Source organism: Physeter macrocephalus, chromosome 11 (genome assembly GCF_002837175.3).
Source record: "Physeter macrocephalus isolate SW-GA chromosome 11, ASM283717v5, whole genome shotgun sequence".
Taxonomy (NCBI): domain Eukaryota; kingdom Metazoa; phylum Chordata; class Mammalia; order Artiodactyla; family Physeteridae; genus Physeter; species Physeter macrocephalus.
Window position 1 is genome coordinate 160099179 of NC_041224.1, and position 13440 is coordinate 160112618.

The 13440-nt window shown below is 38.7% G+C and overlaps 1 protein-coding gene across 5 annotated transcripts in view; it reads right to left on the reverse strand.

Annotated features, from left to right (window-relative positions):
* Window positions 1-12991, reverse strand: part of DIO2 (iodothyronine deiodinase 2) — a 122202-nt gene extending 109211 nt beyond the window's left edge. For 3 of the 5 annotated variants that reach the window (XM_055088658.1, XM_028496244.2, XM_024117201.3), the window contains exon 1: window positions 12925-12991. The gene's annotated coding sequence lies outside the window, so the exon portion shown is untranslated. The remainder of the gene's footprint in view (window positions 1-12924) is intronic. The other 2 variants (XM_055088659.1, XM_055088661.1) reach the window with 2 other exon arrangements.
* Window positions 12992-13440: the final 449 nt, after the last annotated feature.

The following is a 13440-nucleotide window of genomic DNA, read 5'->3' on the forward strand; positions in this document are numbered from 1 at the left end:
TTCTATTTCCAAGATTTTGGATCATCTTTACTATCATTATTCTGAATTCTTTTTCAGGTAGACTGCCTATTTCCTCTTCATTTGTTAGGTCAGGTGGGTTTTTATCTTCCTCCTTCATCTGCTGTGTGTTTTTCTGTCTTCTCATTTTGCTTATCTTACTGTGTTTGGGGTCTCCTTTTTGCAGGCTACAGGTTCGTACTTCCTGGTGTTTTTCGTGTCTTGAGATGGAGATCTCTGGGAGATTTTTGCTGTTTGATATTACATGGAGCTGAGAGGTCTCTTGTGGACCAGAGTCCTGAGGTTGGCTCTCCCACCTCAGAGGCACAGCACTGACTCCTGGCTGCAGCACCAAGAGCCTTTCATCCACACGGCTCAGAATAAAAGGGAGGAAAAGAAGAAAGAAAGAAAGAAAGAAAGAAAGAGAGGAAGAGAGAAAGAGAGAAAAGAAAGAAAGAAAAAGAGAACAAAAAAAGAGAGAAAGAAAGAAAGGAGGGAGGAAGGGAGGGAGGGAGGAAGGAAAGAACGAAAGAAGGAAAGAAAGGAGATAAAATAAAGTTATTAAAATAAAAAATAATTTTTAAGAAAAAAATTTTTAATTAAAAATCAAAAAATGGATGGACAGAACCCTAGGACAAATGGTGGAAGCAAAGCTATACAGACGAAATCTCACACAGAAGCATACACATACACACTCACAAAAAGAGGAAAAGGGGAAAAAATAATATATCTTGCTCTCAAAGTCCACCTCCTCAATTTGGGATGATTCGTTGTCTATTCAGGTATTCCACCGATGCAGGGTACATCAAGTTGAGTGTGGAGATTTAATCTGCTGCTCCTGAGGCTGCTGGGAGAAATTTCCGTTTCTCTTCTTTGTTCGCACAGCTCCAGGGGTTCAGCTTTAGATTTGGCCCCGCCTCTGCGTGTAGGTCGCCGGAGGGCGTCTGTTCTTCGCTCAGACAGGACGGGGTTAAAGGAGCAGCTGTTCTGGGGGCTCTGGCTCACTCAGGCCGGGGGGGACGGAGGGGCAAGGAGTGTGAGCTCCTTTAAGCAGCGCTCTTAATCCCCTCTCCTGGCGCACCAGGAAACAAAGAGGGAAGAAAAAGTCTCTTGCCTCTTCGGCAGCTCCAGACTTTTTCCCGGACTCCCTCCCAGCTAGCTGTGGCGCACTAGCCCCTTCAGGCTGTGTTCACACCACCAGTCCTCTCCCTGCGATCCACCGAAGCCCGAACCTCAGCTCCCAGCCCCTGCCCGTCCCGGCGGGTGAGCAGACAAGCCTCTCGGGCTGGTGAGTGCTGGTCGGCACTGATCCTCTGTGCGGGAATCTCTCCGCTTTGCCCTCCGCACCCCTGTGGCTGTGCTTTCCTCCGTGGCTCCGAAGCTTCCCTCCTCTGCCACCTGCAGTCTCTGCCAGCAAAGGGACTTCTAGTGTGTGGAAACCTTTCCTCCTTCACAGCTCCCTCCCACTGGTGCAGGTCCCGTCCCTATTCTTTTGTCTCTGTTTTTTCCTTTTTCTTTTGCCCTACCCAGGTATGTGGGAAGTTTCTTTACTTTTGGGAGGTCTGAGGTCTTCTGCCAGCGTTCAGTAGGTGTTCTGTAGGAGCTGGTCCACATGTAGATGTATTTCTGATGTATCTGTGGGGAGGAAGGTGATCTCCGCGTCTTACTCTTCCGCCATCTTCCCAGCTCTCACTGGGGGCTTTTATAGAAGTTTCCAACACCCTGAATATTTTACGTTTCTTATAAACATTTAGATATGATGGAAGTTTCATTTGATCATTTCTTTTTATTCCATGAGTGACTGGCTTGCATTAACGCTCTCTCATTCCCTCTGCCTCCACCTTCCCTCTCTGTCTCTTTCTCTCTCTCCCTACCCGTCTCTCTCTCTCTCTCTTCTTTAAACAAAGAGAAAAGTTCCAATGTCTTTTTCACTATGTTCTCAAGACATCTAAATGGAAACACACCTCCTGAAAGAGATTAATCTTTCATTAAAATAGTCCTTCACAGATTTTTGAACCTGAAAGGAAATTACAGAAACAGTCCAGCCCCCATGGGCATTGTGATTCAGGCAGGGGTGCTATCCAAAATATTTTCATGGGCTGTGAGTTGAATCTGAATTGAATTGGTACAGTTTGTGTATATGGTGAAAGAGTGGCCTAAAGTGGAAAAGGAGAGAAAAAGTGAGTATCAAAGATACTTGCACAATTTGCTTGCAAATTTATCAAAGTATTGGCCTCCTGTAGGCAGCAGAGACATCTGGGATGCTTCAGCTTCAAGTTTTATATTTCCATGCCTAAGTTACTGCCCCTAAATTAACTTGTATCACTAGCAGGTAACTTTATATCATAAACAACTAGTTCTATGACTTGAATACATAGGAACTAAAGCAATACATTTAATGTATATGTGTCAACAAATTTGTTTAACAGATTCCATCAGCTAAGACTTGAGAACAGCATGGTCATAAGGCTCACTATTTCAGAACCAGCATGAAATAATGAAAAGCACATGAATTGAAGAGCTACAGAGACCCCATTTAGACCCTGCTCCACCACAGACCATGTGACTTTGAAAATAACAATAACATTTACTGAAAATTTATATTTGCCAGGCACTGTTCTGAGCTCCTGACATGTATTAAGTGACACAGTCTACATAACAGCTCCAAGAATTAGACATTACTATTATTAATGCTGAAACAGAAATATAGAGTGGTCAAATGGCTTATTAGTGAAGAAGTCAGTATTTGAACTCATGGTGTTAGCTCTTCAGCCATACTCTTAACCTCTATATGCTGTAACATTCTTCAACATTAAACAATTTTTCTCTCTGAGTTTCAGTTTTCTAATTGACAAGAATAAAAGGCTTGTGATGAAGTCTAAATAATACATAAAATGGCTTTAGCTTTTAAACAGTGGTACCATTAAGGAGACTTCTAATGCCAGTCATGATGCAGCAATGTAGACGACATTATCTTTCTACCCTAAACAACAAGAAAACTTGGAGGTGGGGATGTGAAACAGTGATATTCAAATATCTGACAACTGGCACCACAGGCCAGAGATCCCTGAGAGAAATGAAACAAATTAAGTGAGCCCTATAATAGCCCCAGTGTACTACCCTGAGAGTTTCTAGGCTTTGGTACAACAGAAAAAGGGAACCCAAATAGAACCAGAGGTCTTTCTGAATTAAGGAGACAGAGTTTGTAATTCAAGGAGATGAAAGCAGATAGAATTAGTGAGGCAGAGTGTAGAGCAGGGAGTTGCAAAGAGAAAGACTTCCAGAGATCTGAAGAGGGAGAGTCTTTGACATTCTCCCTGAGTATTGATGGGCATGTATGTGAGAGGAAGCTCTCCAAGGCCAAGGAAAAGAGATGGTAAAGAACATTGTCTAAAGCTCACATAGGGCTCAGAATAGTTCTAATCCAACCAGACTGAGTGGAAAGGCCTCCTCATACATGGAAATTAGGTAGAGTTCTCCATATGGCATTGCCTTAGAAGGGCTAAATTAGTCTTAGACTAAAGACTGACTTTGGGTCTGTCCTAATGAAACTTAAAGGCAAGACTCAAAAGAATCAGACTGATTCCAAGTAATTTAACTGCAACCCAGAACAAGTCAAAGAGAATTTAAAGGATAAAACAAAATTCAACCCCCAAGTACATAAAATTCACAAGTTGGTGTCCTGTCAAAAATTATCAGGCATGCATAAAGAGTAACAAATAAGATGAGCCCAAACAGACCCACACCAAAACATATCATAATTAAAGTGGCAAAAGTTAAAAAGAGAATTCTAGAGGCAGCAAGAGAAAAACAGAGTCATATACAAGGGAACCCCCACAAGGCTATCAGCTGATTTTTTCTGCAGAAACTTTGCAGGCCAGAAAAGAGTATCATGATATACCTAAAAAGGTGAATGGGAAAACCCTGCAACCTAGGATACGCTACACAGCAAGACTGTCATTTAGAATTGAAGGGGAAATAAAGACCTTCTCAGACATGCAAAACCTAAAACAGTTCATCAATACTAAGGCAACTCTAAAAGAAATGTTAAAGAGTCTTCTCTACATGGAAAACAAATGGCTATAAGAAGAAATAAGTATTTATAGGAAAGGATAAGTCTCACTCGGAAAGGCAAACATATAGTAAAGGCTAAGGACCAACCACTTAAATAAGCTAGGACAAAGACGAAAAGCCAAAAAAAATTGTAAAATCAAGTAAAACTACAATAATCAGTAAAGGGATAAACATAAAGATGTAAAATATGATATCAAAAACATAAAGTGTGGGAGAATGGAGTAAAAAATATAGATCTTTTAGAATCTGTTTTAACTTAAAGGACTGCCTATTTAAAACAGATATAGTTATAGGTCAACATATATGAACCCCATGGTAAGCACAAATCAAAAACTTACATTAGATACACAAAGGAACACAAGCATGCTACTACAGAAAATCATCAAACCACAAGGGAAGAGACTACAAGAAGAAAGGAATAGGGAAGAACTACAAAAAAAAAAAAGGAAAACAAGTAATAAAATGGCAATAAGTACATACCTATCAATAATTACTTTAAATGCAATGGACTAAATGCCCCAATCAAAAGACACAGGGTTGCTGATTGGATTTAAAAAAAAAAAAGACTCATCTATATGCTGCTTACCAGAGAATCACTTCAGAAATAAACACACACAAACTGAAAGTGAGGGGATGGAAAAAGATAATTCATGCAAATGGAAATGACAAGAAAGTAGGAGTAGCAATACTCATATCAGGCAAAATTGATTTTAAAACAAAATCTATAACAAAAGACAAAGAAGTGCATTACATAATGATAAAAGGATAAAAACATGAAGAAGGTATTATACTCATTAACATATATGCACCCAATACAGAAACACCTAAATATATAAAGCAAATATTAACAGACATAAAGGGAGAAACTGACAATAATACAATAATAATAGGGGATTCTAACACTCCACTCACATCAATAGACGAATCATCCAGACAGAAAATCAATAAGGCAACATTGGTCTTAAATGAAATAATAGACCAGATGGACTTAATAGATATCTTCAGGACATTACACCCCCAAACAGCATTCTTTTCAGGTGCAAATTGATTATTCTCTGGGAAAGATCATATGCTAGGCCAGAAAAGAATTCTCAACAAATTTAAGGGGACAGAAATTATGTCAAGCAACTTTTTCCCACCACAATAGTGTGAAACTACAAATGAATTACAGAAAAAAATGGTAAAAGTACAAACATATGGAGTCTAAACAGCATGCTACTAAAAAACCAGTGGGTCAATGAAGAAATCAGAGAATACTTCAGGACAAATGAAAACAGAAACTCAATTTTCCAAAATCTATGGGTTGCAGCAAAAGCAGTTCTAAGGGGGAAGCTTATAGCAATACAAGCCTACCTCAAGAAACAAGAAAAATCTCAAACAACCTAACCTACTATTAGCAAAAGATGAATAAACAGTATAAGGAAGTAAATAATAAAGATCAGAGAGGAAATAAATAAAATAGAGATTTTGTAAAAATAGAAAAAAAATCTGGAGCTGGTTCTTTGAAAAGATAAACAAAATTGATAAAACCTTAGCTGGGCTCATCAAGAAGAAGAGAGAGAGGACCCAAATAAATGAAATAAGAAATGAAAGAAGAGAAATAATAACCAATACTGCAGAGATACAAAAAATCATAAGAGAATATTATGAACAGTTACATGTCAACAAATTAGACAACCTAAAAGAAATGGAGAAATTTCTAGAATCACACAATCTGACAATACTGAATCAGGAAGAAATAGACAATCTGAACAGACATATCACTAGTAGTAAAGTTGACTTTGCAAATTAAAAAACTCCCAGAAAACTAAAGTTCATGACCAGATGGCTTCACAGGAGAATTCTACCAAACATATAAAAAAGAGCTAATACCTATCCTTACGAAACTATTCCAAAAAGTTGAAGAGTATGGAACACTCCAAAATTCATCCTATGAGGCCACCATTAACCCGATATCAAGCCAAGACAAGCAAACTACAAAACAAGAAATTATAAGCCAATATCTCCGATGAACACAGATGCAAAAATCCTCAAAAAAATTAGCAAATCAAATTAAACAATATATAAAAAGGATCCTATACCACAATCACCTGGGATTTATTCCAGGGATGCAAAGATGGTTCAATACTCACAAATCAATCAATATGACACAACACATTAACAAAAGGAAGAATAAAAATCACATACTCATCTCAAAAGAAGCAGGAAAAACATTTGACAAAATTCAACATCCATTCATGGTTTAAAAAAAAAAACAACTTTCATCAAATTGATATAAAGGGGGATTCCCTGGTGGCGCAGTGGTTGAGAGTCTGCCTGCCAATACAGGGGACGCGGGTTCGTGCCCCAGTCCGGGAGGATACCACGTGCCGCAGAGCGGTTGGGCCCATGAGCCATGGCCGCTGGGCCTGCGCGTCCGGGGCCTGTGCTCTGCAGCTGGAGAGGCCACCACAGTGAGAGGCCCTTGTACTGCAAAAAAAAAAATTGATATAAAGGGAACATATCACAACTAAAGGCCATTTATGACAAATCCAGAACTAACATCATATTCAACTCTGAAAAGTTAAAAGCTTTTCCTCCAAAATCAGGAACAAGATTGTCCACTCTTGCCACTTCTATTTAACATATTATTAGAAGTCCTAACCACAGCAATCAGACAAGAAAAAGAAATAAAATGCATCCAAATTGGAAGGGAAGAAGTAAAACTGTTGCTACTTGCAAATGACATGACACAATATGTAGAAAACCCTAAGGTCTCCAGAAGACTACTAGAACTAATAAATAAATTCAGTAAAGTTATAGGACATGATTACAGAAATCTGTTGCTTTCCTATACAACAATAATGTACTATTAGAGAGAGAAATTAAGGAAACAATCCCATTTACAATCACATCAAAAAGAATAAAATACCTAGGAATAAACTGAACTAACAAGATAAAATACCTATACTCTGAAAACCATAAAATATTGATGAAAGAAATTGAAGATGATACAAAGAAATGGGAAGATATCCTGTGTTCTTGTATTGAAGAATTAATATGTTTAAAATGTCCATACTACCAAAAGCAATTTACAGATTTAATGCAATCCCTATTGAAATACCCATGACATTTTTCACAGAACTAGAACAAATAATTCTAAAATTTATATTGAACCACAAAAGACCTATAATTGCCAAAGCAATCTTGAGAAAAAGGAACAAAGCTAGAGGTATCACTCTCCCTGACTTCAGACTATAGTACAAAGCTACAGTAATCAAAACATGGTATTGGAACAAAAACAGACACATAGATCAATGAAACAGAATAGGGAGCCCAGAAATAAACCCATGCATTTATGGTCAATTAATCTATGACAAAGGAGACAAGAATATACAATGGAGAAAAGACAATCTCTTCACTAAATGGTGCTGGGAACAATGGACAGCTACATGTAAAAGAATGAGATTAGAATATTTTCTCACACCACAAAGAAAAATAAACTAAAAATGGATTAAAGACCTAAATGTAAGACCTGAAACCATAAAACTCCAAGACAAGAACACAGGTAGAACACTCTTTCACATAAACAGTTGCAATATATTTTTCAGTCTGTCTCCTCAGGAAAAAGAAAAGCAAAAATAAACAAATGGTACCTAATTAAACCTAAAAGCTTATGAACACCAAAGAAAACCATCAACAAAGTGAAAATACAAACTACTGAAAAGGAGAAAATATTCGCAAATGACATGACTGATAAGTGGTTAAAATCCAAAAAATAAATAAATAAACAAACAGCTCATATAACTTAATAGTCAAAAAAACAGAACCCAGTTAAAAATGGGCAGACAACCTGAATAGACATTTTTCCAAAGAAGATATACAGAGGGTCAACAGGCACATGAAAAAATGCTCAACATCACTAATCAGAGAAATGCAAATCAAGAGCACAGATATCACCTCAGACCTATAAAAATGGATCTCATCAAAAAGTCTACAAATAGGACGGAGTCAAGATGGCATATTAGAAGGACGTGGAATTTGCATCTCCACACATCTAGGGTACCTACTAGGCACCAGTGGGTGACCACAGACACCTAAGGGGATGGGAGGAACCCCCAGGGACCGGGTAGGATGTGGGGTGTGGGAGGGAGTGACAGGGAGGAGAAGTGGAGGCAGAAGGGGACTGGTGCCTCTGAGGGGTGGTTGGGGGAGGGGAAGGTATCCCATGCCTGAAGGGGGAAATTGGGGGACCATTGGGAGGGCAGAGGATCAAAAGGGAGCATGACTAGGTTTCCCCTACCCATTTGGGCCCCCAGGAGCCTGCTGAGATCCTGGGCCTGATCCTCTGTCCACTGAGGCCCCTCCAGCCACACGGGTCCTGAGAGAGTGGGAGGGAGGGAAGGGAGACCAAAAGTAAAGGCCAGACCTATGGGACCAGCACCCCTGGGGTAGGGGAGGAATTCCTACACGCAGTGGGACCCACCCATGGTTAGGGGTCCAGCGGGAATCGGGGAGACTGTTGCGGGGGGGGGTGCGTGGAGGAATGGAAGGGAATGCGGCCAGCACTTTTCCTGTCCACTTAGGCACCGGGGAGCCTGTTGGGCTCCTGGGCGTAATCATCTGTCCTCAGAGCCTCCCTCCTGTGAGCAGAGCTCAAGCCCCACCCCTACACCCCCACCCAGGGCCCTACTCCTACACTCGGAGACCCCTCTGAGACCCCCTCCAACCGAGCTGGGCCCAGACCCCACCCACACACCCTCACCCAGGGCCTTACCTCCACACACTGGAGGCCCCCAATTGGACTTGCTGCGGCTCCCCTACCGTGCAGCTCCTAAGCAGAGGCACCACCTAGGTCCTGTCCCATCCTAAACCCAACCCCTGCTTAAAATCCACCTCCCACAGGCAAGGCGCTTTTTAAATATTTTTTTTCCTCTTTTAGATTGGGGCTCTGTTTTACCTTCCTGTTGATTCAATGTTGTTGATTCATTTATATTTTTATTTTTTCTAATAAATCTTTTATTTTTCTAATTTTATTTTACTCTTTATACTTTGCTATGGTGCTGCATTTTTTAGCTTGTTCCCCCCACCCCCTTCTATTTTCTTTTTACTGTTGTGGTTTTGTTTTACCTCGTTGCAGTTGTTACAATTATATTTTTATTTTTCCTAATATATTTTTTAACTTTCTAATTTTATTTTGTTTTTTATTCTTTGTTATTGTACTGCTCCTTTTTTTCTTTCTTTCTTTATTTTTTTTGCTGTGCCATGTGGCTTGCAGGATCTCGGTTCCCACGTGGGACATCAGGCCCGAACTCCGGTGGTGGGGTCACCAAGGCCAAACCGCTGGAATAACAGAGAACCTCAGACCCCAGGAAATATTAATCAGAGTGAGGCCTTCCAGAGATCCTCATCTTGGCACCAAGACCCAATGGCCAACTGCCTGCAAACTCCAGTGCTGGATGCCTCAGGCCAAACAACCAGTAAGACTGGAATACAAACCCATAAAAAAAGTAATGAGAGTAAAGATCATCCAAAATCTCGGAAAGAGAACGGAAAAAATACAAGAAACATTTAACAAGGATCTAGAAGAACTAAAGAGCAAACAAACAGTGATTAACAAGACAATAAATGAAATTAAAAATACTCTAGAAGGAATCAACAGCAGAATAACTGAGGCAGAAGAATGGATAAGTGACCTGGAAGATAAAAGAATGGAAATAACTACTGCAGAACAGAATAAAGAAAAAAGAATAAAAAGACTTGAAGACAGTCTTAGAGACCTCTGGGACAACATTAAACGTACCAGCATTCAAATTATAGAGGTCCCAGAAGAAGATGAGAAAAGAAAGGGACTGAGAACATATTTGAAGAGATTAGAGTTGAAAACTTCCCTAATATGGGAAAGGAAATAGTCAACCAAGTCCAGGAAGTGCAGAGAGTCCCATACAGGATAAATCCAAGGAGAAACACACCAAAACACATATTAATCAAACTATCAAAAAATCTTTACAGACAAGCAAAAGCTAAGAGAATTCAGCACCACCAAACCAGCTTTACAACAAATGCTAAAGGAACTTTTCTAGGCAGGAAATACAAGAGAAGGAAAAGACCTACAAAAGCAAACTCAAAACAATCAAGAAAACTATAAAAGGAACATACATATCGATAATTACCTTAAACATAAATGGATTAAATGTTCCCACCAAAAGACATAGACTGGCTCACTGGATACGAAAACAAGACCCATATATATGCAGTCTACAAGAGACCCACTTCAGACCTAAGGACACATACAGGCTGAAAGTGAGGGAATGGAAAAAGATATTCCATGCAAATGGAAATCACAAGAAATCTGCAGTAGCAATATTCATATCAGATAAAGTAGACTTTAAAATAAAGACCATTACAAAAGATAAGGAAGGACACTACAAAATGATCAAGGGATCAATCCAAGAAGAAAACAATTATAAGTATTTATGCACCCAACATAGGAGCACCTCAATACATAAGGCAAATGCTAACAGCCATAAAAGGAGAAATCAACAGTAACACAGTAATAGTGGGGGCTTTAACACCCCACTTACACCAATAGACAGATCATCCAGGCAGAAAAAAAATAAGGAAACACAAGCTTTAAATGACATAATAGATCAGATACACTTTATTGATACTTTTAGGACATTTCGCCCAAAAGCAGAAGGATACACTTTCTTCTCAAGTACACATGGACCATTCTCCAGAATAGACCACATCTTGGGTCACAAATCAAGCCTTGGAAAATTTGAGAAAACTGAAATTGTATCAAGCATGTTTTCCAACCATAATGCTATGAGATTAGAAATCAATCATGGGAAAAAAAAAACAGAAAAAAACACAAATACATGGAGGCTAATCAGTGCACTGCTAAATAACCAAGAGATCACTGAAGAAATCAAAGAGGAAATCAAAAGCTACCTAGAAACAAATGACAATGAAACCACAATGATCCAAAACCTATGGGATGCAGCAAAAGCATTTCTAAGAGGGAAGGTCATAGCAACTCAAGCTCACCTTGAGAAACAAGAAAAATCTCAAATAAACAATCTAACCTTACACCTAAAGCAACTAGAAAAAGAAGAACAAAGAAAACCCAAAGTTAGTAGATGGAAAGAAATCATAAAGATCAGAGCAGAAATAAATGCAATAGAAACAAAGAAAACAATAGCAAAGATGAATAAAACTAAAAGCTGGTTCTCTGAGAAGATAAACAAAATTGATAAACTTTTAGCCAGACTCATTAAGAAAAAAGGTGAGAGCACTCAAATCAATAAAATTAGAAATGAAAAAGGAAAGATTACAACTGGCACCTCAGAAATACAAAGCATCATAAGAGACTACTACAAGCAACTATATGCCAATAAAATGGACAACCTGGAAGAACTGGAAAATATGTGAAAAAGTCCAACCTTCCAAGATTGAACCAGGAAGAATTAGAATATATAAACAGACAAATCACAGGTAATGAAATTGGAACTGTAACTAAAAATCTTCCAACACACAAAAGTCCAGGACCAGACGGCTTCACAGGCGAATTTTATCAAACGTTTAGAGAAGAGTTAACACCTATCCTTCTCAAACTCTTCCAAAAAATTGCAGAGAAAGGAACACTCCCAAACTTGTTCTAAAAGGCCACTATCACCCTGATACCAAAACCAGACAAAGATATCGCAAAAAATGAAAATTATAGACCAATATCACTGATGAACATAGACACAAAAAGCCTCAACAAAATACTAGCAAACAGAATCCAACAGCACATTAAGAGGCTCATACACCATGATCAACTGGGATTTATCCCAGGAATGCAAGGATTCTTCAATATATACGAAACAATCAATGTGATACACCATATTAACAAATTGAAGAATAAAAACCATAAGATCATCTCAATAGATGCAGAAAAAGTTTTGACACAAGTCAACACCCATTTATGTTAAAAACTCTCCAGAAGTGGGCATAGACGGAACCTACCTCAACATAATAAAGGCCATATATGACAAACCCACAGAAAACATCCTTTTCAATGGTGAAAAACTGAAAGCATCTCCTCTAAGATCAGGAACAAGACAAGGTTGTCCACTCTCACCACTCTTATTCAACATAGTTTTGGAAGTCCTAGCCACGGCAATCAGGGAAGAAAAAGAAACAAAAGGAATACTAATTGGAAAAGAAGAAATAAAACTGTCACTGTTTGCAGATGGCATAATACTATACATAAAGAATCCTAAAGATGCTACCAGAAAACTACTACAGCTAATTAATGAATGTGGTAACGTAGCAGGATACAAAATTAATGTACAGAAGTCTCTTGCATTCCTATACGCTAATGATGAAAAATCTGAAAGAGAAATTAAGATAACACTCCCACTTACCATTGCAACAAAAAGAATAAAAAACCTAGGAATAAACCTACCAAGGGAGACAAAAGACCTGTATGCAGAAAACTATAAGACTGATGAAAGAAAGTATAAGATGACAGAAGCAGATGGAGAGATATACCATGTTCTTGGATTGGAAGAATCAACATTGTGAAAATGACTCTACTACCCAAAGCAATCTACAGATTCAGTGCAATCCCTATCAAACTACCAATGGCATTTTTCACAGAACTAGAACAAAAAATTTCACAATTTGTATGGAAACACAAATGACCCCAAATAGCCAAAGCAATCCTGAGAAAGAAAAACGGAGCTGGAGGAATCAGGCTCCCTGACTTCAGAATACTACAAAGCTACAGTAATCAAGACAGTATGGTACTGACAAAAAAACAGAAATATAGATCAATGGAACAGGATAAACCCCAGAGATAAACCCACACACATATGGTCACCTTACCTTTGATAAAGGAGGCAAGAACATACAGTGGAGAATAGACAGCCTCTTCAATAAGTGGTGTTAGGAAGTGTTGTACTGACAAAAAAACAGAAATATAGATCAATGGAACAGGATAAACCCCAGAGATAAACCCACACACATATGGTCACCTTACCTTTGATAAAGGAGGCAAGAACATACAGTGGAGAATAGACAGCCTCTTCAATAAGTGGTGCTTGGAAAACTGGACAGCTACATGAAAAAGAATGAAATTAGAACACTTCCTAACACCATACACAAAAATAAAGTCAAAATGGATTAAAGACCTAAATGTAATGCCAGACCATATAAAACTCTTAGAGGAAAACATAGGCAGAACACTCTATGACATAAATTACAGCAAGATCCTTTATGACCCACCTCCTAGAGTAACAGAAATAAAAACAAAACTAAACAAATAGGACCTAATAAAACTTAAAATCTTCTGCACAGCAAAGGAAACCATAAACAAGATGAAAAGACAGCCCTCAGAATGGG